Here is a 27,114-nt window from a genome sequence, read left to right on the forward strand (position 1 = left end):
TGGCATAGGAGTTCAGCACATGCAAACCTGGCTGTGCAAGGTCAGGGTCCCTTGGTTTAGAATCAATGGAAATGGGCAGACCTGAGTTGGAGGCCCAGCTTCATCACTTGGAATCTCCGAGAGTTCTTCAGTTTCCTTCTCTGTGAAATGGAGACAATATTCCCTAACTGGGAGGTGGATGCAAGGGATAAGTGTTACCATTGACAGCATAGCACCTAGTACTCCAGCCCTCAGCAAAGAGCTACTTAGCTGCCTATTATTATTAACCATAGTTATTTGGATATTCACAATCTCACGTACTGTGGCAAGCTTGTAGGAGGTTTTTGTTTGTTTTGTTTGGGGAGGGGGGTAGTTATTGCTGCTGTTAAATCCAGCACAGGATGAGGCAGGAGTATCATCTGGAAGGAGAGAGAGGTGGGTGGAGTATCAAACTCGACAATGCACCCCACAACCTCAGCCCTTCCTCCCCTTTCAAGGCTGAGCGCTGTCTGTGTCTGAGAATCTGCTCCCTTGTAAATGACAGCATCTCCTTCCAGGGCTGAGCCCAGAGGGCAGGGGTCCCGCCAAGGACAGGCTGAGGGGCTGAGGGGAGAGACGCAGAGTTGGGGAGTGAGTAGGAGGAGATAGGGGAAAGAAAAGCGCTTTCAGGGACTGACAGTCACTCACAAAGGCAGAGAAAGGTGTGCGTGCGTGTGTGTCCACATGGGAGGGTGACTGTGTAGCCACATGCCTGCAGTGTGCATGTGTGGGTGTGACAGTGTATGAATAAGTGTGCAAACCTGTCAGTGCACGACTCTGCACGTGAGTGGCTGGTGTGTATGTAGGAAGTCCATATGCACATGTGCCTTGGGTAAGCCTGGGCGTGCTGGGCTCCAGTGTGGGGCTGACTGTGTGACTCGCTGAGTGACAGTGGAAGGAGGTCTGTCTTGTGAGTGGTCAGTGCTTGGGGCCTATGTGTACCTTGATGCATGGGATATCTAACAGGAGGGACCTTCTGAAGCTTCCTTGGGGAACCTGACTTCCTACCCACCCCCACTGGTTATGTCTCCCTTCCCAGTTCATTCCAGCCCCACCAGCTCCATGACCAACACCTACTGGCTGCTGGGCCTTGTCAGGGGGGAAGAAAGGGGAGACAGAAGGAGAGGGAGAAGTGACCGGCCTCCTAGCCCCAACCCTTGGTGCTGCCAGGGAAACGTCCTCCTCCCACCCCCCACCCCCAATCACCGTGATTCCTGCTGTGAGGGAGAGAGGAGCCCTCGTTTCCATGGCAACATAGCAGCCCTGCTTCTCAGCCTGAGCCCAGGCTCCTCTGAGCCATGGAAGGAGTGGGAAGAAAGCCCCCCCCCCAAGTACCCTCACCTCCAGATTCCCCACTCCAGAGACCCCCAGGCTCCTCTGTTGCTCAGGACCCCATTAGGATGCCCCAGCACACACACACACCACTGTTGATGGGGGGGGGGGCAGGGACCTGTCTTGTTCACATAGGAATGGCCAGATCTGAGCATGACCCTTGGAGAGAGGCAGGATGGGGTTGAATTCCAGTCTTCACCTGTAAAAAGTACCCGTGCTACTACTTCTCAGGGATCTTATGAGGAGTGCTTATAGAAGTGCTTTGTAAGTTCAGGCAGGATCAGTGTGTCATACTGCCACCAGCAGTATGTAAATTGGCTCAGCTTCTTTGAAGGGGACAGTCTTCCTCCTGTGACTCCACTATTTTTTCATTTTCTTTCTTTCTTTCTATTTTTTCCATTTGCAGGGCTGGGAATTGAACCCAGGACTTTGCACATGCTAGGCAAACACTCTACTAGTGAGCTACGGCCCCAGCCCTGAGTCTCCACTTTTAATTTTCTCTCTGGGAGACACACATGTGCTCACAGACGTACACTTGAGATTGTTAGCTGCAGGGTTCTCTCTGATAGTGGAAAACTGGAAACCACCCCAATGTCCACCAATAGAGAAGTGATTGAATGAATCGCAGCACATCCGTAGTCTTACAGCTCTTAAAAGCGAGTCTATGTGTGCTGGCAGGGCACATCTCAAAAACATATTGCTAAGTGAAAAAAAAAAGGGGGGGTCAAGTTGAAGCATTAGTACAGCATGATCCCATCCATGAACCGGTGTAGGTACGTCAACGGGTAGAAGGGCCTACAAGAAGCCAGGCCAGGCTGTGGGCACTGGTTATCTGAGGGGGAGTGGGACAGGAGCAGGGAGGTGGGGAAGAGAAACTTGGACTTTTTTTCCATACATCTTGGAGGTGCCTGCGTATATAGCAAATGCAATTTAAGAATTATGTGTCACTATTGTTAGATGAGCAAAAACGCACAGGAGACAATCAGCAAGCAGGGCGAGAGAGTCCAGAGTCAAGGAGCAGAGCTGTTCAGAGAGAGAAGTCAGGAGGGCTTTCAGGAGGAGGAGGCGGCGGCACTGGAGATGAGTGTGCAAGTAGGACTCGGAGACTGAGCCGGGGAGGGCAATCCAGCACAGGTGAGAGCTGGGAAGGAGGAAGTGCTGCAGGGGGCCGGGTCCTGAGGTTGGGGGGAAGAACAGAGAGGACCGCGTCAGAGGATGAGGGACTGATTGCCATCTTGGCCCCACCCTGGGCACGCCACTCACTGCCATCATTCTCCACTGTCCACGGTGAGATGTGCAGACCTCGCTGGGTGGCTGAGAACTTTGGTGTCAGTTGAGAGGAAGCTGCAGAGTATCATACAGATGTGAGTGTATTGTGGTCGTGCTTTTTCCCTGGGGACAATGACAAGACAGATCTGACCACAGTCAGGCTATTTGCTAACCCTTGGCAGACCCTGGTCAACCCCAGACCAGCTCACGGCTCACATGCAGGGTGGTGGCAGATGGACAGGGCACGGCTTCTGAAGCAAGGGAAGGGAGGGAGGCAAGAGCACAAAGTGACAAAAACCTTCATTTGTTCTCCACAATAATGCCAGTCGCACGCTATGTATTTTAACATGTTTACTTGCCAGGTACGTTAGGAGAGAGCATGCCTATTTTTACAGGTGAGGAAAGAGAAGTTCAAAGAAATTCATCCATCTATCCATTTCTTCATTCATTCATTCCATTGACTGGATTAGAAAATATAGACAACACCATGCTAGTTGCTGAGTGATTGAAAAGTTCCTGCCCCACAGTGGAGTTTACTGTCTGGAAGGGGAGATAGACAAGATCTGATAAACCTATGGTGCAATGGCAGGTGATAATGAATGCTATGCAGAAAACAAACTGAGTAAAGAGCATCACGAGATGGTAGGACAGGTAGCTCTGACTTTTAGGCAAAGAACTGAATTCTGCCATTGTGTGACTCCTCCCAGCAGAGACAATAGCCTGTGCAAAGGCCCTGGGGTGGGAGTGCACTTTATGATCAAGGGGTGCCAAGAAGGCAGGTGTGATTCGAATGTGGATGAGGTGGGAGAGAAGTAAAGGATGCGGGGGTGCAGGTTATGTGGGGGTTTACAGGTCAAAGAAAGGGCTATGGTTTTAATTCTATGTGTGTTGGGAAGCCACTAGAGGGGTTTGAATCCTCTCAGTTGTAGGTTTTCAAAGGATGGCTTTGGAGATAGAATGTGGGGAGCAGGAGTGGGAGCCGAGGGGTTAAGTAGAAAGCTACTGTACAAGTCCAGGTGAGAAGAGACAGTTTGGAGAGCAGTGGCAGCGTGGAGGTGGTAAACAGCAGTCAGCTCTGAAATATATTTCAAAAATAGCAGCAGCAGGGGTTCCTGTTGGTTGAACGTGGGCTATGAGATAAAGAGAGGAGTAAAGATGACTCCAGGACTTTGGGCCCAAGCAACCGGGTAAACGCTGATGCTGCTTACTGAGATGGGGGGGGGGTGGTGGTGGCAGGTTTGGGGACAGTGTGGGTTCACTTTAATTTTGAGATGGCTTTAGACATCTAAGTGGAGATGTCAACTAGGTAGCGGGATGTATGAGATGGGAGTTCAGGGGAGATGTCAGGGCTGGAGATATAAATTGGGAAGCTGTCAGCAGAGAAATGTTGTTGAAAGCCATGGGATGAGATGATCTCACCAGAGGGAGGGTGTAGACAGAGAAGAGAAGAGGTCCCCAGGAGCTTTGGCATTTGCAGGTCTGAAGAGCAGCTGGACTCAGAGGACTTGTCCTGCTTTCCCTGGAAGGCCTCCCGCTGCCCGGGGAGAGGAGCCCCCCCATGTTGGGCAGTGGGTCTCAATCAACCAGGCTTGTTAAGCCAGATGGCAGGGCCCACCCTGTGGCCTGGGTGGCACCCAAGAAAGGCATTTCTAACAAGTTGCCAGTTGCCGCTGGTCTGGAGGCCACACTCTGAAGGAGGAGTTGCAGTTGGGGGCCTAGATTTTGGAGCTGGCCAAAACTTTTCAGATCCAGGCTCTACTTCCTGCATGATCTTGGGCAAGACAGCGTCTGTTCCTGAGCCTCAGTGTCCTTATCTGTAAAGTGGGAACGAAGTCACTGATCACCCAGGTTATTATGAGGGACAAACTAGTTAGCCTGTCTTCATGAAGAGCCTGGTCGGGCTTGGGGCGAGGAGACGACTCTGGAGGAGCGTGGAGGCAGGCAGCTCTGGCTGGTCGGCGGGGCGGCAGGCAGCTCCAGCGATGCCTGCCCCAGGAAGCCCTGAGACCGGGCCTGCAAGAGGGGCAGAGCATGCAAGGGAGCCTTGACCCGGCCCCTGCTGTCCTCTGAGCACTTCTGCGGGCCCACTCTTTCTCCAAGTCCATCTTACCACCAAAGCGTTCTCTGGGTCCTGGTTCTTGGAGAGCTCCTCTTGTCCCTTCATCTCCAGTGACCAGTGGCTGCTTTCCCTCATGGCCTCCCCTTGCACCCTCCCCTCCCTGGACCTTGTCACTCAGCTTGCCCTAGAAGGGAGTATGGCCTGACAGAAAGAACCTGGCCTGGCATCAGACAGAGGGGACAGCAGCCAGGGACAGGGGTAACCCAGTGTGATGGGGGTAATGATGCTGCCCACCTAAGCTATACAGGCATGCGACAAAGCCCTGGCTCTCCTCCTGTGCTCCTGCTCTCCTGCCTCTGGCCAGGAGCCTCCCTCTCCTGCGGCTGCCCAGCCTGGGTGCACTGAGAGAGGGCCGCCTCCCCCACCTCCCCCCGTTGCTATTTAATGCTGTTAACAATGGATTCATTAACTGGGATTAATCTCATATACCAGCTCTCTATCCCCCTGGCTATTAATCACTCACTTCATTAACAGGACAGCATTAGTCAACCTGGGAGCCAGGACATGGTGCCCATACCAAGTACCTGTGTCTGCCGGCCTTCCCTCCTGGCCGGTCCATCTTCTGCGTGCCTTTCTGCCTCTGCGTCTCTCTATGGCCCTCAGGCAGATGTGTGTATCTTTCCCCGTGTTTCCCACGGTGGCCTGGTCTCTGCCCCAGTGCCTCCTGGTGTCCTTTTCTCTCCGTGTCCTCCCCACTCCTGGGCCTCACACATAGTAGGCAGGCATCTGCACTGCTTGAACAAAGCACTGAGAGATATGAGCAAGGAGACGCCAATTCAAGGAGGCTCATTTTTAAAAATTGCCTTTTCTGTTTACAAAGATAATATATGCTCACTGTACAAAATTTGAACAACACAAGAAAGGAAGAAAGCAGAAAATAAAAATTCCCTGAAATCCCCGCCATCTCCAGATAATAACCTTTAGCGTGTTGGTGAGCATCCTCTCAGATCTTGAGTGATATATATATAATTTTACCTAAATGGGATCATACTATGCATGCTGTTTTGCAACCTGCTTTTCCACTCAACAATATGTTGTCGAAATCTTTCCATATCATTGAATATAAATATACATCATACTTTTTTAATGGTTGCATAGCATTCTGTCTTATGGAAGTAACACGATTTAGTCAATGGATCTCCTATTGATGAACATTTATATTGTCTCCCATTTTTTTCACTGCCAAATTTGACACAGAAAGCAACGTTCTAATGTATATATCTCTGTGCACTTGCCTAATTAACTCCTTAAGATTAATTCCCCGGCAGTGAAATTTCTAGGACAAAGGGTTTGCACAATTAACATTTGGGAACAGAATGGCATAGTGGAGCCAGGTGCCCAGGATTCAACACTACTTTTGCCATTTCTTAGCAAAGGTGCCTCCGATGAACTACATAAGCTCTCTGGGCTTCAGTTTTCCCATCTGTGAAATGGGAATAATAGTAGGATTTGCTTCATGAGGTTACTATCTAGATTAAATAAACCATTACCTGCAAAGCACTTAGGCTGAGGCCTGGGTGTGCAGTAAGGGCTATTTATTAGCTACTGCCATGGCCACAGTGGCCCACTGGCCTCCAGGAACACTGAACCTGTTCACATCTCTCCCACTAGCAGCATGGGAGAGAGAGAGACCCTTTCTTTACACCATTATCAACAGCAAATACCCTTGTCCATTTAAACAAACTTTAGCCCTCCTGAGAGGTGACAGTTGACACCTCTTCCCAATTCGCATTTCTTTGGTGAGTATTGGGCCAGCACTTATACTTCCTTCTTAATGGACATTCACATTGCATCCCTGAGTTGTCTGATCAAGTTCTTGGCCTGCTTCTTGTCTGTGGGAGCGATTTGTAGTATATTAGCTATTTTGTATATTAGTAACCCCAATATTTTTTTCTACTTCATCTTACTTTCAACAATATTTATTTTTGTCTTTCATTGGTAGTTGATTTTTATGTGGTTAAGTCTACTGGGCTTGTTCCTTTACAGCTTTTATATTTCCCATCATGCTTAGAAAGGCCTTTTTTTCCCTTTAAACAATACAAACATTTATACTTTTAGTACTTGCCCACACTTTTTACATTTTATGTTCTTATCCCTTTGATTTATTCTATGTAAAGAATGAAGCATGACACTAGTTTTATTGTTTTCCAAAAGACTGATCAGTTATCCCAACAGCATCTGAGTATTCCAATGAGGACCAGAGAGGGGGACAAGGGTAAAACAAAAAAATTACTGTTCCGAAACAGAAAGGAGGGCATTAGGTCAAAAGAGTGGTTCGGGATGGGATTCCCCAGGGTCTGCTTGTGGCTAGTTGTGAGTAATCAATCCCTGGGGATTCCCTCCTCACTGTGGTCCTCAAAGGGCAGAGGCGGACTATTAGGGGGACTGAGTCAGACCTGGTATTTTATTGAAGCCCCTTCCAGCAAGCTCTGCAGGCTCTTGACACCCTTGTTCCTGGCTGTCAGCAATTAAGAAGAAAGTCTGTCCTTCTTGTTTAGGAGTCCAGAGCAAGTGGCCTTGTGAGTTTGGATCTCTGTCCTAAGCTCACTCATCGTCACTCCAGGCTCCCCACTCACTGGGACTCCGCATCCTGCCACAGCAGCGTAGGAGCAACCCATCCTGTCTTCCTCAAGACGCTGCTGCACCTTCACAATGAGCCCAGGAGGGCTTGGGAACCTTCCTTCCTCAGGAAGGAGCCCGGGAGCCACCGCGGCCTGTGTGCCTGGTGGCGATGGGGAGGGAACAAAGCCTCTGTGGTGGTGCAGGAGGAAGCCTGAGTTCTCACCGGTAAGGTCTATCCCCAGGCTCAGGCCGCAGGGTCCTCTTGGCTGCTGTGTTTAAGGCAGTTTGGGTTAACTGTGGTCCAGACACAGGGGGGGTTCCGCCTGGTGTTCCCTGGCCAAGTGTCAGTACGGGGGTCCTGGAAGATTGTGGGGTGGTGGGGCATCTCAGGTTCTCTCTACAGTCTTGCATGTGGACGGTCCTTATGCAAGGACTCCAGGGCCACTGCCATCCTCAGCTCCCGGACACAGCTTGGTTCTGGGACCAGAAGGACAGGCCTGGAGTCTGAGGCAGGCAAAATGCCAGGCTGGGCATTCAGACCACGGGCACTGAGGGTGAATTATGGCACGAGGGCCCACGGAGCAGCCACAAATCATGGGGCTGTCAAGGACAGGGGAAAGGCAACACCCACCGCCTCCCCGGGCAGGATTGATGGACTGGGGTCCTGGGTCTGGGTTCAGGATGATTGGACTTTATGCTGTTTTATTTCCCCAGAGCGCTGCTGGTGCAAAGCGTGGCGCCCAGGACCGCGTGTGTGTGTGCTCGTGTATCTATCTTCCCGCACGACTCCACGGGAGGGTGGGCTCCGGCTTGCCTTTCCGTGTGGCTCTGATTTCATTTCTATGTGACCAGCCAGGCCTCTGAATTGATCATGGGCTGCGAGCTGTGTGTTTTGTGGCTGGTGTGGCTGTACATGGGTGACGATCTGTGGAGCTGTGGAGTCTATGGGTTTTGTGTGTGGCTGGACAGCAGTTTACATGTGTCTGTTGGGGACAATTTGGGGGCCTTGAGGCCATATGTCTGGGTGGCTGATGTGGTTATAATCCAGAATGGGGACTGAGGAGGAAGAGAAGGTTGGAATGAAGGTTTGGGGCATGATGAATCTGAGGTCTGGGAAGAACATCAAGGGGACATATCTAGAAAAGAGGGACAGGGACTCAGCAGGGAGCCTGGGGCAGGAGGGCCTGGACTCAGCTGCCTTCTACGTTTGTCCAGATGACAATGCACTGGGGAAAGTGGTGTTTGGCAGGAATGAGGCAAACACACACACACACACACACACACACACACACACACACCCCTCTGAAGCCGGAAAGGACACATGCTGTGCTAATCCTAGCTGGACAGAATTCAGTAGGAAATTTCCAAGGGTTGCTGAAATGGCATAAAGTGCACCAATTGGTGAAAGGCAGCAAAAATTCCCTGGCAGAGGTAAAGATTCAGGGAAATCACAAGAAAGGAGACTGTCGAAGGGAGAGAAGAATGCTCTGGTTGTAGCAGTGAGGAATGGGGATAGGGACAGAGTCGGAAGGACTCGGGGCAGGGACAGCAAACTATTTTGATGGCATAATCTTAGAAGCCAAGGCCAGGCGATTCTTCAAGGCATTTCTAGTACCTTGCCCAGGAGTAGGTGTTGAATTGAGCTGATTTGGAGTCAAAATCTAAAGCACTATAACAGGGAGAGTCCAAGGACTTTACTGAAAGAACTTTGAAAACTACAGGAGACCTTGGGCGGGGCTGATGGGAGGGGAAGCGGAGTTGGGAGTCCCCAGCATGTCCCCTCTGCACTGCTCCTCTTCTGCACGCTGGCTTCCTCCCTGGTCGGCCTCCAGGTCTGGGCTCTCAACCAGTCTCTGCTTTCCCTTCTTCATTGCTCTTGATCCCCCCCAGCGCTGACCTGGACTCTGTTTTCTGGTCACAGCCCCCCCCCCTAGTCTCAACAGGGGGGACAGCATCTGTCTGATCTTTTGCTGAATAAGCCAGGTGGCCAGAAAAAGGGTGGTCCAGCTGGAGAGCACCCAGGACTTGGGCAGAGCCTGTTTATCCCCAGTTCCAAGGACCTGAATGCAATGCAAGTCACATTGAGGGATCTGAGGTCCCAGATGTGGTAGAAGACCTAACACTAGAGTGCTAAGGGATGAGGGACAGGGGACTTTGGTGCCACGGCAGAGCACTAACAAGGTTCTGGCAGGTCAGAGGAGTGCTGTCTCAGAAATCTCAGACTGTGGTCTACACAGGTGTACAAGGATGGGGACAGCCTCAGGGGCACAGGTGGTGAGCAGGGAGCACCTGAGGGACATATGTCATGTTTTAGATACTAGTAGCAGAAGAGCTCCAATTCAGTGGCCTTAGTGATAAGAAAAGGCATTATCTCACATGACAGGAACTCCCTCAAGAGGAAGGAAGAGCCTCTATACAGTGGCTCAATGCTGTCATCAAAGAGCAATGTTCTTGCTGTCTTTTGCTGCTAAACTGAGTGAGTTGACTTTGTCATTAGGCTGGCCTCCTTCCTAGTCACAAAAGGGCTGCCCAGATCCAGATATCCCACTCAGATACCACAATGTCCAGTAGAAGAAAAGATATTCTCCTTCTAGCTGTCTCTGAGTGAGGTGTCTTTCTCAGAAGTCCCTCTCCCATCAGGCTCCTCCCCACATGCCTGTACCTAAACCAATCACTGGCAAGGGGAATGGGATGACAATACTGCCTCATGCATTTAGGATCCGTCCATGGAGCTGGGGTTTTGGGTGGGCCTGTGGCCAGCTGCCCTGAAGCACAGGTCCCGTATAGGAGCGGATCCTGGGTCGACAGTGAATTATCTCCACTCCGTCAGACCTCCCCCAGTGCCAGAGGGGAGCAGAGGTAGCATGGAGCTGCTGTAGGACAGAATGCTGGCAAGCATTGTGCTCTGGGAGACCAAATCTAGGATCTAGTCATCCAAGGTGAAGCCTGGTATCCACATGGAGTCAGCAGACAGGTCAAATTACCAATAAAAAGTTCTCATTGCTGTTCCTGTCCCAACACCTCCCATGCCCACTTCAGGACCAAAATCCCTCATTAGACCTGAAAAGCCCCACATGATCTAGTCTCTGCTTCTCAAGCTTCATCTGGAGCTCCTCCGTCTGCTGCACGTGCACTTGTCCTTTCTGCCTCAGGGCCCTTGCTCATGCTGCCTTCCCCCTCCCTCAGTGTTCCCCCATCATTCCCTACCTCCTTTCATTCATTCTGCATTATATTCCCATAGCTCTCCACAAATCTCTTTAGTCGTCTGTAGGGAACTTATAATTACTTGTTGTCTATATACCCTGCTGGACTCCAGGCTGTTAGACAGCTTTATATCACTGTGGCCAAAATACCGAACAAAAACAACTCAGGGAGGAAAAGTTTATCTGGGTTCATGGTTCATAGGCCTCAGTCCATGGTCAGCTAGCTCTGTCCCTTTGGTTCTGAGGTGAGGCAGAGCATCCCGGTGAAGGGTGTGGCAGAGAGAGCTGTACTCATGAAAGCTGCCAGGAGCAGAGAGAACAAAAGGACCCACAGGGCCTGCAGGAGAAGGCCATGCCTCCAGGGGTGCCCCAGTGGCCTGCTTCCTGCCGCTTCCTGCCGCTAGGCCCCACCTCCCAGCAGTCCCTCCGGCCAGAACCCTGATCATCCATCCCTTCCCCAAGCCCCACCTCTGGTCATTGCTGCACTGGGGACACGTGAGACTGGGGGACACTCCAGACCCACAGCAGGCTCCTTGAGGTCAAGAAGAATGTCTATCATCTGGACACTGTGCTGACACCCCAAACAGTGCTTGGCACACAATCGGCATTTAATGAATATCCACTGAATGTGTGAATGAATGAATCCCCACAACGAGGGTCAGCTGGGTCCTAAGCTTTGGGCAGGGACTGTGGCTGGGGGACTGATGAAGAGTGTGGCCTGTCAGAGGCCCCTGGGGATTTCTGAGCACAGAAACAGCATGACTATTACGGGCTCAAGGGCAGCAAGGGTAGCTGTGTGCCCAGGAAGGGTAAGGAGGCCAGCCAGGACCCTGCGCTCTCCTGCAGGCACTAGGTTCCAGCCATGGGAGCCGTGTCCAGGAGATCAGTAATGACACCCTGAAGACAGGTGGGCTGGTGTGGTTCAGCACTGGGGCCAGAGATCTGGAGCAAAATAAGGGTGCTAAGAGCATCCGCCTTACGGGGTCACAGGAAGAGTCAAGGGGACGAGGCGTGTAAGAAGCAGTCTTTTGTCTGTAGATCCGCAGTACAAAGCCTGGGCTTTGCCTTTGCTCCAGTCCCCATCCCAGGCCAGGTCCGAATCTGTCCTATTCCTCTCTTTCCTCCCAACCTGAGGCACACCAGGACTATGCTCTCCACAAAACCAAACTTCCCTCAGCCGGTTTCTTTTTCCAGTTAAGTGGGTGCAGCAATGTCCCCCTCACCTGGCTGATACGAGGTGACATTAGAGAACACATTTTGGGGTGCTTTAGAAACTGTAAAGCACTGTGAACATGAAGGAATTACTGTTCCTATTTTGCTAGAGTTGGGCTCATTCCTGGGCCTGGCATCTGCTTTGACTTTCCCAGTTCCTGTTTCTTGCCAGTCTCCGTTTTCTTGTAGCCACCCACGATTCTGGCACTGACAGCATAAGGATGGGGAGTTTGAATGTAGAAGGAAAAAAGGAGGAACGTGACAACAACCAGCAGCCCCCTGCCTCGTTTCCAGTCTCAAGGATGATCCTCCACCTCTCCAAGGCAGCATCCCCCAAGCCTGGGCATCCTCCATGTTCCAGTGACCTATCGCCGCATAACAAACCCCTCCCAAACCTAGTGACTTGGAACAACACTGTATTATTAACTCCTAGGAGGTCAACTCCGACGGGCAGTTTCCCACCTCATGGACTCTGGTTGGGTTGCAGTCAGAAGTGGCTGGGACCATCTGAAGGCTGGACTGGACAGACATTCCCCATTCACATGCCTGCTGCCTGGGTGGAATGGTTGGCACATCTGGGCCTGGATCTCCATGCAGCCTCTGTCCAGGGCCACCTACAGGGCTTAGTTGAACTTACACAAGACAGCTGACTTCTCCGGAGCAAGCCTGCTAAAGAACCAACAGAGAATTTCTTTGGCTTCTTCTGACTTAGCCTCAGAAGTCATGGGTTTCACTTCTAATGCATTTTCTTGGTTACATAGGGTCAGCCCAGATGCAGTAGGGGAGAGGATTCCCAAGGGCCTGGATACTGGAAGGCATGGCTTGTCGGGGAGCCATCTTTGGAGACTGTCCAGCCAGATCTTGGTCTGGTGATTGGAACACTGCCCTGTGGAGTGCTCTTGCCATGTTTGGGTATGTGGAATGTGTCTCCCAAAGATTCATGTGTTGGAGGCTTTGTCCCCGAGAGGCAGTCCTGGGAGATGGGGTGGAACCTTTGAGAGGTAAGGCCTAATGAGAGCTCTTAAGGTTAATTGGGGGCGTGTTCGCAGACAGGGGTGGTTATCAAAAGAGGGTTGTTATCGAGCCTGAGCCTGGCTCCACCCAGCCTCTCTTGCTTCCTGTTTTGAGTTGTGGATTTTTCTCTTGCTCACATTCCTGCAGTTGAGATACAATATTCCATGAAGCCCTCACCAGAGCCAAGTTGATACTGGTGTGATGCCTTCGAACTTCCAGGATTGTGAGTTAAATAGACCCCTTTTCTTTATAAAGTTAGTCTGCCTCAGATATTTTGTTATAGCAACAAAAAAAGGACTAATATGCCTCTCAAAGTTCAGGACTTGGGAAGGAGACAAAGGAGACAGCATAAAGGGCACTGAGCAGCTAGGACTCCTGGGCCCCAACTTTAAACAACATTCACTTAATATTTTGGAGTTTTACAAATAACTTAATGTGAAATTAAAAGTTCTGAAGTTCACTTTGCTAGAGTGATTTAGAGAGTAAATAAACTTAAAGAAATATTCTTAACATTAATCATTTGGGGAATGCAAAATAAAGTTTCAATGAGATATTACTACACACATCCTAATAAGAATGATTAAAGTGATAATTTTTAAAACTATCAAGCACTGGTGAGAATGGGAACAACTAGAATTCACACACATTAATGGTAGAAATGCAATACTGAACAGCCACCTTGGAAAACAGTTTCTTATGAAGTTATACATACACTTCACATAGGATTCAACCATTCCAACTCTCAGGTATTGACTCTGGAGAAATGCAATGATATGTACACACAGAGACCTGTAAATGTCCCTAGCAGCTTTCCTAATAGTCCCAAACCAGAGAAACCAGTCAACCAAAGAAAGAAATCCAAATGCCCATTGGATAAAGTAATTCTGGTGCATCCAGACAGTGATAGACTTCTTAGCAATAAGATCCGAATAGGTAGCGTTTGCATGGATGAATCTCAAAAGCATTATTCTGAGTAAAAGAAACCAGTCAACAAAGCTCTAGACTTTATGACGATCCATTATGATGATCTCTTCAAGAGGCAAAACTGGTCATGGAAAGCAGATCCATGGTTGCAACTGTACCCCTGTCCTACAGCCAGCCTCGGGCCTTGGCTGGCTCTGCTCCCTCTTTGTGGACTCTTTCCTGCTCATCATTTGGATAACTCTCTTTATCCTTCAGTCTTCAGCCCTCACTTTTCCAAAGAGGCCTCTGCCCCTCCGATCTAAATTAGGTAGCTCTTTTCACTTGCAGGTGACACACTTGCTTTTTCTTCTCTAATAGAGAGCAAGATCTCCACACATCTTTGGCACACAATTAGCACTTAGCTTGTTTCATGAATTAATAAATGTGGGAAAGATGTACAGTCTTCCTTTGTATAGTTATGTATTGCATGAATTTGTTTATTCACAAACATGCGCTACTTTTTTTCATTTTCATGTATTATTAAACCACTTGTTGGAGAATTGAAATAATTTAAAAAATATGTAAAGTCAAAAGTGAACATTTTTCATACCCACAGATTTTTGAAAAGTAAGGTTCTACCTTTGCCTATTAGTGTCCAGAAATCTCACTTATTCTTTATAATAGATATTTACATATCCCACAGTATGTTTATACCATTTTAAACATTAATTAGTCACTGCTGAGAATTTTGGGATACCCCACCACTAAAGTTTCAATGTTTTCTTATTTAGAATGCTGCAGTATATATTAGCACATATTGTGCAAGTATTATAAAAGGAGAGATTCCTAGAAAATTGAACTGTTAGAAAATAGGGAATTTGTATTTTAGATGTAGAGTGTATCTATCTACGCTATTCCAAAAATAGGTGTGCAAACACCTATTGCCACTTCTGTTTAGGAGACAGCCCATCTCATATGTCCATACCCTAACCAACTTGGGATAGCACCAATCCTTGCCAAGTTTCCTCACTCAGGTTAAAATACAATCTCATCATTTTAACTTCCATCCCCAGCATTTTTACTGAGGTTGTGTGTATTTTCATAAGATTTTTAGTTATTTGTATGTCTTGAACTGTGAATTCCTGCTTATATCCTTTGCCCATTTTTATGTTTTTTGCCTTATTGATTTGTAGGAACTCCTTATGTATGTATGATATGGAAATAGTTTGCAGGTTATAAATAACTTTTAGGGGGTGATGGATATGTTCATTCTTGATTGTGGTGATGGGTGCACAGGTGTATACTTATGTCAAAACTCATCAAATTTTACACTTTAAATGTGTGCAGTATATTGTATGTCAATCATACCTTAATAAAGCTGTTTAAAAAAGAAAGTTATATAATTTATAATATAAATAGTTCTCTCAGTTGTCCTTTCTCTTTAAACTTTATTTATTTATTTATTTATTGGGTCATGTGGAAGTTACATATTTATGGGCCCGTTGTTTAGATTCTGTTCCGGAGTTAGCTTTGTTCCTGAGAAAAATCACCTAACCTCCCTATGCCCCAGTTTTCCTATGTAGAATGAGGATAAGAGTACTTACTGCATAGGGTTAAATGAATGAATACACATTAAAAGCTCCTAGAGTGGTAACCACATAGCACACCATGCAGTAAGAATTAACTGTTACCGTTGTTTGTGATCTCATATCTTACTTAGAAAAGTTTCCCATCCCAGTATTATAAGAATATCCTTTTTACTTTTCTTTTAGTAATTATACGGTTTTTAATGGTGTGTGCTTTTAGTCCATTTGAGAATTTATCTTGTAGCATGGAACTGTAGACAGAAAAAGGAAAAAAAGAATAAAATTAATCTTGTAGATGGTATAAAGCATGGGTACAATTTTATCATTTCCCTTCTGGAGATGCAGTTGTTCCAACACTATTTATGGCATAATCCATCCTTTCTGCCCTATTTAGAAATATCAACTTATTTAAACAGTGAATTCCCAGGTATAAATGGTGTGTTTCTCAACTCTGTTGGATCCTTCGCTCTATATGTTTGTTTCTCTGCTAATACTTTTTACCGGTAAATGATAATACCTTCTCTCCAACCCTAAGCCAGTCATAATTCTTGGTGATTTCAGTATTCAAATAGAACATCTTCCTGATTCCTTGACACTGTGATTTGAAAGTTGGTGTCCTCTTCAAAATTCGTAGGTTGAAACCTTTAATCCCCAGTGTGATCGTGTTGGTAGGTAACCTTTTTAAGAGGCATTTATTGATTAATGCCATTATAAAAAAGGCTTGTAGAAGTGGGTTTATTTTCTTTTGCCCTCTTATCTTCTGCCATGTGATGACAAAGCAAGAAGGCCCTTACCAGATTCCAGCCCCTTGATCTTGGACTTCATAGGCTCCAAAGCAGTAACCAATAAATTTCTATTCTTCATAAATTACCCAGGCTCAGTTATTGTGTTATAGAAGCACAATATTGGCTAATAGATTTGCTCTCTTGGTCCTTGACTTCCTCTTCTGCTATAATCTAGGTCTCCACCCACCTTATTCACTCAGAGCTGTCACCACACCATAGACTTGATCACCATCAACTGCTCTGACATCTCTACAATCTCAATTTAAGCAATTCACCTCTTAGATCACCACATCCAATCTTTTTAGCTCCTTCCTCTTTTTCTTCTACTCTGACAATTCTTCAACCCACCAGGACCTATGATTAAATGACACTGCGCTTATTTTTCACCCTATCCAGTTTAAATTCTATGGTTCGTCATCAAACTTCCTTGTCCCCTGTTCCCCTCACCTACTTCATCTACTTATTTGGGTAACTCTCAGCCTTGTCAATTCCAGTTGTCCGTAGATCCCCGTTTCTTCCCTGCAACTGAATGAGTCTGGAGGAAAACACACGATGGGCTGAGCAGTCTCATCTTAAATCCATGTCCACTAAGCTCAAGAGGCCCCGTGGCATTCCAGGTAAGGGGAATGTCCCTAATTCATTTCCTGCTCTCCCATTAAGCACCTCCTCAGCCTTCCTCAAGAAGCTTAGACCACTTCATACAAGAGAGTATTCAAATGGCCATTAAATGTATGAAAAGGTGTTCAACGTCAATAGTCATCAAGGAATGAAACTAAAACCACAGTGGGGCACCATGACACACCCATCAGAAGAATTAAAATTAAAAAGGTCTATGGCAGTATCAAGGAGGTGTGGAACAACAGGATGGCTCTGCAGGTGGGTGTGTAAATTGGGACAGCAATTTGGAAAACTGTTTGTCAAAATCTACTAAATTCAAACATTCACCTACCCTGTAATCTGGCAATTCCATGACTAGGTCTATACCAAACAGAAATGTATGCATTTGTATACAAAAAGACACGTTTAAGCGTATTCATGGCAACATTGAATATAAGAGCATAAATAATAAAAAAATCCAAATGTCAATCCATTAAAATAGAATGGATATGTAAATTGTGGAATAGTCATATCAAGGCACACTCGATGGCAATGAATGGACTGTTGGTATTGTCATCTCACAAACAATGTTGAGAATGAGAAGTCATGTCGTATAATTCCACTGTATAAGTTTTAAAAATAGATAAAACTAACATATGGTTTGAATGTTGGCTACCTTTGGCCGGGGAAGGAGTGAATAATGATTAGGAGTGGGCATGAGGGGCCCTGGGGTTCTGGCAATGTTCTTTCCCAATCTAGGTATTGGTAACATTGATATGTGAACTTGTAAAAATTTACTGACTTGCACACTTACAATTTGTGCATCTCTTTGATAGTATGTTACACCTTACCAAAAAGCTATTATACATGTGTGCATGCATATGTGTGTATTTATGTATAGATGCATTTTTATAATCCTTTCTTGACCCTACTGTCATTTCCAGCTATTATATCATTTTGCTCCTTCATTTTATAACCAAATTCCAAAATATTGTTTATATTCAGTCTTCTGGATTTTAAACCCTAAACATTCTCCTGAGATTGCCCTTGTCAGGGTCACCGATGACCAACATATTACAAAAACCAGTGGCCAATCTGAGATTTTATTGTTCTTGATCTGTCACCAGAACTTGACACATGACCTCTGTGGATACCTACCAGGCTCCTCTGCCAGCTCTCCTCATCCTCCTGACCTCTCAACATCTGTTTACTCCAGGGTTCCACTTGTAGATGTCTTCCCTCCCTGTGTTCAGCCCATTGGTATCCACCAATGTTCAGAGGATTTCTACCCATACCCTGATAACTCCAAAATTTATATCTGCATCTCGAACCTCCTCCCCAAGAGGTGTCATATGCCCAACTGCCAACTTGATATCTTCCCTCAGATGTATAATAGGCATCTCAAATACATATGTCCCCAAACCCGTTCCTGGTCTCCTCCCATCCCCTAGAAGGTGCACCTCCTCACTACATGGTGACTGTGTTCCTCAGGAACTCAGGTCAAATGCCCTGTGGTAATCTCGGGGTCTTCTCTTTCTTACTCCTCACATTCAATCAATCAGCAAATCATTTGTCTCCATCACTTCTCATCATCTTCAAAGCTATTACCTTGGAGCATGCCACCTTCATTTTTAACCTGGATGATCATGTTATCTCTTAACAAAGTCTCTCTGTTTCTGCCCTTACTTCTTCATTTCAGTCAGAATCCACCCCAGGGAAACAGACACCATTTGGTGAAGGAATGTAAGACTGTGTGATCCTGATCTTTACACAGGGGATGGAAGAGGGAGCAGCCAAACGGGATGGAAGGGCAGCCTCATGGCCTCCCACTGTAGAAAGCTGCCACCACTGTTGGGCTGTAGATGTGACAGGAAAAGATGGCATCACCCACATTTCCAGTCAGGGTTCCTCTGAAGGAAGCTGGGACCAATGCCATCTGCCTGGCCATTGGCAGGAGGTGGAGGCAGAAAGCAGAGGCCAGTGATGCCTCCCACGAGGCCGAGGGGAGGAGCAGCTGGCTACTCCTTTCAACTGACCTGCTAGTCTCCCACCGGGTCTCACTAGCCAGGTCCTGGGAGAAGACTGCTGCAATACGGTCCCTGGAACAGGCTGCAGGGTCACTTCTCTATTGGAGAGAATAGAACAGGGCAAGAGTCATCAAGGGATCTGAAAAAAGGTGCCCAGGGCTAGCACAGGACCCCTGCCCATTCTCTACTCTTTCCCAGGACAGTTATGTCTTGTGGGGTCCAGAGCATATGCAATTTTGAAGACCCTCATTAAGAAAAAATAAAAAGACAAAAAACTCTGATAAAAGCACATATTTATATAGGATGAAAAAAATAGGAAGTGACAAAAATTGAAAAGCAGATAAAACCACAAACATCTGACATAATCCAGGAAAAAATTATTATTTTTTTATTATTGGTCTGGTCTATTGCTTTTATTAGTTTTCCCCCTATGTATTTGGGGCTTCATTTTCTTTGATCATTGGTTCATATGTTCGGATTTGTACTGTTTTTTAAGTAGAAGGAATGTAAAATCTTCCCAACTATGGTTGATTAAAGCTTTTTTATTATCAATTGTTTAGAAAAGTTTCTACCACATTTACAACTTATTGGTTAATTTATTGGTAAAGGTGGGTAAAATTTTTAGAGTTGTTGAATTCAGGAAAGCTTTATCAAGTTTCTTTTATACACGAGCTGTGAGATGTCTGGGCTTTTCAAGTTTTCTTGTGTGGTGACTAATTTTAAAAATTTCTGTGAGCTGACAACACTCAATTAAATCTCTCACATCAAGATCTCGGGTTTGGCAGCGGAGTGGGCGGGAGGAGGATTCCTGGAAGCCATTCTTGCTCCAGGACAGCTGGCAATAACTTCCAATAATGTGGATAGCACTGTAAACTGCTCAAATATATCCCACTAAACTCAAACTAAAGGTATCCCCAACTCAGTTCTTCTTAATAGGATCCTCAAAGTGCTTGGGATCACTCCAGCACTGAGAGAAGACGCAGAAAAATCAAGAAAGAGACCAAGGGGTCTTTACTAATTATGGTTAAAATGCCTTACTTTGGCAAATTTTACAAAAAAATTCAACTTATGTGAATGTGTGGCTGGGGTCTTCCAAGGAGCCTGTGCCAGGGTAGAATTTAAGGTTAGAGCTTTGGGAATTTTATGATAAATTTGTCCCTGGTCACCTATAGCAGACAGAAAGTTCCTTTTAAAAGAAAAGGTGAGGTAGGTACCTCTCTGCTCTAGGCTCTCAAAAGGCTTTATTTATATCTCCTTCAAAGGAAAAGCAAAGGCCTGACAATCAAGGGCCTCTGGGTTGGCTTCACCCCATCACTCCTCCAGGACCCCTCCCCTGGGACCTGCTGCTCAGTACCTCCCGATCTTTTGTATTCCTCTAGAATTCCCACCAAGGGTCTTTGCTCTTACTTTCCCCTCTGTCTGATGCTCTATTCTCCCTGATAACTGATTGTTTTGCACCTTCTCTTCCCTCAAGTCTTTCTTCAAATATTACCCTCTGTGTTCATTTCCTATTATGACTGTAACCAATTACGTGGCTTAAAACAACACAAATTTATTATCTTGTCAATCTGGAGATCAGAAGTCTGACACGGGTTGGCACGGCTGCTTTCCTTCTGGAGGCTTTAGGGGAACATCTAGTTCCTTGCCTTTTCCAGTTTCCAGAGGCTGTCCACGTTCTGTGGCTTGTGGTCACATCACTTCTTTGACTCTACTCCTTCTTTTCCCTTATGAGGACCCTTGTGATTGCATTGGGACCACCTGGTTGTTCCAAGATCCTCTCTCCCATCTAGATTCTTAATTCAATCTCACCAGCAATCTCTTTTGCCATCTGAGGAAAATACTCATAGGTCTTGGGACAAGAACATGGACATCTAGGGGGAGAGGCATTATTCATCCTACTGCAACTTTGCTATAAAACCCTCTCTGACCATCCCTTTAAAATGTTGGTCATAGTGTCCATTTTATCTTGTCCCTGGATAAAAAGGAATATTTCTGAGAGGCCACAGATATGCACAATGCACATATGCACAATGTTTGCTGCAGTTAGAGACTTGTATCAGCCACAGTTCTATAAGAACTACCAGGAGATAGATAGTAAGAGATCAATTGCAAGGAATTGGTATGTGACTCTGGGTGCTGGCTAGGCATGTTGAGAACCTGTAGGGCAGGTTGCTAGGGAGGGCTAGAGCGGAAGCTGTAGTCCAGGGGTGGGATTTCTTCTTCTGGACAGCCTCTTTTTCTGCTTATAAAGCCTTTGAACTGATTGAATCAGGCCCACCTACAATATTGAAAATAAGCTCCCTTAATCAAAGTCACCTGATTATGAACTTTTTTTTTTGGCGGGGACCCTGGGGATTGAGCTCAGGGACACTCAACCACTGAGCCACATCCCCAACCCTGTTTTGTGTTTTATTTAGAGACAGGGTCTCACTGAGTTGCTTAGTGCCTTGCTGTTGCTGAGGCTGGCTTTGAACTCCTGTCTCAGCCTCCTGAGTCCCTGGGATTACAGGGATGGGCTACAATGCCCGGCCTGATTAGGGAAATAATCACAGCTACCAAAACCCCACCCCCAGCAATATATACATTATTAGTATTTGACTGAATAACTGAGATTGTTGTTTAGCCAAGTTAGACCTGTGAAATTGACAATTCCAGGACCCTTTCCTGGTAAAGACAGAATTTTATAAAATTTTTATCACCTCTAAAATTGACAACTTTGTTTTCTCTCTTTAATGCATCTCTATAGTGAATTAAAAAGTAAAGTTGAGTTTTTGACATTAAAAATCAATGCTTGAGGAGCTGGGGTTGTGGCTCAGTGGTAGAGCGCTTGCCTGGCATGTGTGAGGCACTGGGTTCAATTCTCAGCACTGCAAATAAATAAATGAACAAAATAAAGGCCCATTTTAAAAAATAAAGGAATCTCTTTTAAAAAACAATCAATGCTTGACTCTTAGGATAAAACCCATTTGGTCATGATTTATCAGTTTTATACTGTATAGGTGGGTTGAGTTGGCTACTATTTTATTTGTGGGTCATTGAGCTGTGCCATGCGATTGGGCTATATGTCCTTGTGTGTATCTTTGTCCAGCTTTGGTACATCAGGGTTAGTGGCTTCAGTCAAAAATGACAACCTTAGTTGTCATTGGTGAACTGAAGGGCATGGGGAAGAGCATACTTCAGGAAAATGTTATAGCCAGTGCTCATCTTCTCTTCATGTTGGGGTTCTGCATTTCCCCTGTGTCAGCTTTGGCCTCAGACTCCTCAGACATGGCCACTCCTGGATCTGTAACCTTAGTTTCACAAGCAACTTCTTTCTAGACGTCTCTGAAAAAAAAAAAATTGCTTGCATTTCATTGTCATATGCCCATGGCTGAATCATTTGCAGCCAGTGGGGTAAAGCAAAGCTTGCTGAGGCTTTTGAGCCCAACCTTGGAACTGGGGATGGTGTCAACTTTCCTGGAAATACGTGGCCACAGAGTGGGATGGAGAGGGCTCCCTCTGAGGAAAGTTGGGGTGTGGTTACTAGAGGAATGAATGAGCACTGAAGAGCAAAAACAACAGATGCCTACTATAGCTGAGCTAGCCCAACAGAATGCATTGGGAAGTTTTCCATCTTTGTTGTACACTCTATAACAATTTAAATAACAGAAGTTATTTGTTCCTTGAAAGTTTGATATAACTCACCCCTAAATCCTTTCTGGGCCTGGTGCCATTTTTAGAAGCAGATCTTTGATGATCTGATTTCTTCTGTGTATATTAGCATTTTTACCTCTGCTTGAGCCATTAAGGGAATGAATAAATGAAAAAAAAAACCAGCATTTGGTTTTATTTACCAAGTCTACATTTGTTTCCCATTTTATTAATTTCTGCTTTTATCTCTATTAATTCCTTATTTCCATAAAGGATTTTTTTCTGCTAGTTTTCTCTTTCCCAGCTGCTTATATTCAGTTCCCTTTCCTCTTTATAATAAATGTGTTCAAGGTTATCCATTTTTCTCTAAGTACAGCATTGGCTTTGACAATTGATTTCATTATATGATGCTCTCCATGTCATTTATAAAACAATCTATCATTTCAATTTTGAGTTTCTCTTTAACTTGAGTGTTATATAGAATAGTGTTTTAAAATTTCCAACTTGTTGAGTTTTTGTCATGTCATTTTGCTACATTTTTGTCATTGATTCTAGTTCTTTTTACATTGTAGTCAGAAAATGTGGTCTAAATGTTTTCCATTTCCTGGAATACTACAGACTGGGTAATTTATACTAAAAAAAATTTTATTTGGCTCGTAATTCTGAGGCTGGGAAATTCAAAATTGAGGGTTTTATCTGGTGAAGGCCTTCTGGTGGGAGGTATCACATGGTGGGGAGGAAGGCAGTTGAACTCACGCTTTCATCAGGAAACTACTCCTGAAATAACTAACTAAATCCTAAGATAAAGGCATTAATCCATGAATGGCTCTGCCCTTATCACTTCTTAAAGGTCCTACCACTCAAACTTTTGCATTGGGGATTCAACTCCCCACATATGAACTTTGGGGACATATACAAACCATAACAATATGTATCATTATTTCAGTAAATTTTCCTATACACATCTCAAATAAAACTTAAACTATTATTCAAATTCTCCTATAGCTTTGCTTATTTTTCTTTACTCCATTTATCAATTTCTGGATAGGTATATAAAAAATCAAATATCTTTGTAAGTTTGACACTCTGTAATTCTAAAACCAATTCTTTCTGTATTTTAATACTCTGTTGTTTGATACAAAATTCACTTCATTATTGTATCTGCTTGGTAGATTGTGCCTTTTACAAAGTATCTGTTTTTGTTCCCTGGAGTACTATTATGTTGAATTCTTTTTTAACCTGATATTAATACTCCTATACCTTCATTTGTTTTGTTAGCATACATTCATTTTCCATTTTTTTATTTTTAGCCTTTTTGTGTTTTATTGTTTCAATGTGACTCTTTAAAATAATTACATTGGGTATGGACATGAATATACACACATATACTTGTGTAGGTTGTTGAGAGTTCTTTCATCTACTCTACAGAGAGTCTCTGTAGTTTAATAGATGGGTTTAGCCCATTCACATTTATTATGATTTCTGATATGTTTATATTCCCCCCCCTGCTTTTTATTTGATTGATTGATTTTTTCTTTATTCCCTTTTTCTCTATTGGCAAGTTATATGTTTCTTCCAGCAGTGTCTTAAACTTCCTCCTACTTCTCATATTTTGTTGAAACCTAAGTCCCAAATGTTATTATTTTGCATTATTTCTATACTTTTAAAGAAATCATTTCTTAAAAACTGTATGAAGTCTTATAAATTCATTTTTACTTATTATTTAGAATTTTAGATATGTGCTAGTTTCTTTTTAAAAATTTGTAATCCTATGACATTCTTTTTATTGAGTTCCTTTTTTGTCTTGCTGAAGTACATAATTATTTTTTCAGAAGGAATGAATGGATAGTAAATTTTCTTTGTCCTTTATTATCTGAAAATATCTTGGACTTGTTTTCATGCTTGATAGTTTGGCTGATATAGAGTTTCAGGTTAAAAAAAATTCAGAAGCATTGAAAATTTTGTTTTTATTTTGTAACTTAGAAATGTCACAGGATGTGTGTCTTTTTAGTATTTTGTGCTTAGCATTTGGTGAGTCTTTTTATAATTTGAGAGCTCAGATCTTTCTCTAGCTTTGGAAAATATTTTAAAATTAAATTTTAAATTGTTTCATCACCTCTAGTCTCTGTTATTTCAGGCTAGAACTTCTGTAAGGTAAATATTAGGTCTTGTATTTTTCTCATATTCTGTATCTTTGTATTTTCCCTGTACCTTTTAGGGGATTTCCTCAACTTTTGTCTTCTGGCTCTTAATTTTCAAGGATGATTTCTTCTTTGTCTCTTCTCCATAGCAATCTATTCTTGTTTAAAAAGCAAATATCTTTTGGATCTCTTTGAGTATACAACCTAGAATTCTTTTAAAGTTCCCCTCTGCTACATTATTGCCATTTGCTTTAGGATGAATCATATTGGATTTTTCATCTTGTTCTTTCTCATACTATAGATTTGCTTCAAATATCTAGCTCTATGATGGTTGTCAGTCTTATAAGTTAATAACTAGGTTGATTTGTCTATATAGGAGACTGATGTGAGTTTCTTTCACAGGTGTGTACTCATTTCCAAGATGGGCCTTTTCCTCAAATGAAAGCTGTCACCTCTGTGTGAGTGAGTGGGTAGGAGGCTTTCCTTTAGGACCAGTGAGAAGACTCCACACAGGGTGACTGGGGGCCCCTCACAATTGCCAAGGTAGCGGAGACTGTTTTCTGTGTGTGAAGTCCTGAGCAGAAAGAACTGCCTCACTGTCTTTGCCTTTTCCCTCCTTCCCAAGCCTATTGTGGAAATTTAGCCCTGTTCTACTTCTCTGGCTTCAAAGCATACACTAGTCATCCTTCCTGTGTCGGTTATCTAGTGCCACATAACAAAATACAACTTAGTGCCTTACAACAACAAAGCTTTATTATCTCTCACGGCTCTGTGGACTTCCTGGAGTTATTATTCTGCTCGGCATGGCGCTGGGCTAGATTCACTGTTGCTTTGTCAGTTGGAAGGACCAAGGGAGAAGGCTTCAGTTACACCTGTGGGGCTTTGATGCTGCCAGTTGGCTGAGGCACCTCGTTTCTCCACCAGGTGGCCTCTCCTTCATGTCACTTTTTATCTTCCAGAGGCTCTTCCTTTGGGAGACATTGTGGACTTCTTCCAGAATGAGATTGAGTTCCACGGGGACAAGCCTCAGTGTGTTAAGTGCTTATCTGGCCTCTGCTTCCATCATGCTAGCTGATGTCCCTTTGGCCAAAGTGAGTTATATTGCTGAGTGGCATGTCAATATGTGAGGGGCTTCACAAGGATGTGAATACTGAAGAGATGTGGCTCAATGCCACATCTAAGGTGATTTTTCAACTTGTTTAGAAAGCAGGCACCAAGTTTCAACATCAGGGACAAAAGCCACAGCCGCCACCCCGCAGATGCTGAGAGGAAGAGGCTGCTGGACCATTTGTTTATGCAGCAGTTCTTTACCTGATCGTTGGGCTATCACCTGCTCCCTCCCCCTGGTTCTTGGAGTTTCTCCAAGGTTCTTTTGGAAAAGACAGTTTACATCTCTTTTGCCAATTTCCTCTGTGCTGATGTCACCACTCCAGTTTTATCCATAAATCTATCTGCTCTTTATCTTCCAGAGGGTCCTCAGATTTGTTTGATCTACTCATGCCATGATTTCTAGATTTCTTGGGCTCAAGTGAATGCATTCTTTTTTTGGTCTCTTTCTATTCTTCCAATGAAATTTATTTTTCAAAAAGGAAAAGAAAGCAGGGAGACAGGAAGGCCAAAGAGATATGGTGGTTACACTAGATGACATTTTTGCTTTGTGCCACTTCTGAGATGTTAAGGTGCAGGGGCTCCAGCCACTACTTGATCAGGAGTCCAGGCTGATGGGGTTGAATCTGGTCTGGTGTGGAATAGAACTGGAATGTTTGGAGCTGACTCCCTACATATGCAGACTCCTCATTTTGCCATTAATAGACGAGGCTTAGAGATGGGAACAAGGTCACCTACTAAATCAGCTGCAGACCTGGGGTTCAGACATGAGCCCCCTGCCTTTTAATCCTATGATATTTCCACCCCATACTTCCTTGCATTTTACCCCAATTTACACCTTGGGGCACCCCTCAGATGAGCCTAGATTCTACTCTCCTCTGTGGGGCTAGGCAAGACCTCCATCCCAGGACACAAGGCTTGAGAATTGAGGCTAGAGTTGCCCCAAATGAGACAGATGTCTGTCTGGCCCCTCCTCTTGAAAGGCGATTATTTGAGCTGGAGATGACAGCCGTGTTTGGATCACAGATTCTCTTTCTCCCTCCAGCGCCCTCTTTCTCCTACTCGGTTATCTATTTACCTATCTATTTACGTGAGCTCCCCCCCACACCCAATGAATTACGTCTGCAAGGCAGTAAAATGTTATGTATTTGCAAGGCCCATAATCTTTAAAAGCCCAGTGATGCCAGCTCCAGACAGCAGTGAGCTCCCTCCAGTATGTTAATAGATAGTATTAGGGCAATAATGAAAACACTTGAGACAAGTAAGCTCCTATCAAAAGCTGAGTAATAGGGCTTCGCAGAGTGAATCACAATGCAGAAGAGATTAAGACGTCTGCCGTTGTGCAGTGTCTATTCAGACTAACAGCTGCTCCGTTTCTGATTAAAATGGGGTTGGGGAGACCTTTCTGAGCGAGTCCCCTTTTTATCCTGCACCGTCCTCACCCTTCCCACCTCCACCTCCACACGTAGGCACCTTCGTTTGCACTCAGCCACAGCCACTCATGCATGCACACATGCACACACACACATACACACACACAGTGGTCACAAACATGCGTTGCATCATCACAGACATTCAGAACCACCATTGCACACACAGCCACTGGCAC

General features: G+C 45.0%; 1 long non-coding RNA gene across 2 annotated transcripts in view; it reads left to right on the forward strand.

Moving 5' to 3' along the window:
• The first annotated feature begins 7,389 nt into the window (after window positions 1-7,389).
• Window positions 7,390-27,114, forward strand: part of LOC139707246 (uncharacterized) — a 59,150-nt gene continuing 39,425 nt past the window's right edge. The window contains exons 1-2 of one of the 2 annotated variants that reach the window (XR_011708819.1): window positions 7,390-7,525; window positions 16,498-16,620. This is a non-coding gene — a long non-coding RNA (uncharacterized lncRNA). The remainder of the gene's footprint in view (window positions 7,526-16,497; window positions 16,621-27,114) is intronic. The other variant, XR_011708820.1, reaches the window with a different exon arrangement.

This window comes from Marmota flaviventris, chromosome 10, assembly GCF_047511675.1.
Source record: "Marmota flaviventris isolate mMarFla1 chromosome 10, mMarFla1.hap1, whole genome shotgun sequence".
Taxonomy (NCBI): Eukaryota; Metazoa; Chordata; class Mammalia; order Rodentia; family Sciuridae; genus Marmota; species Marmota flaviventris.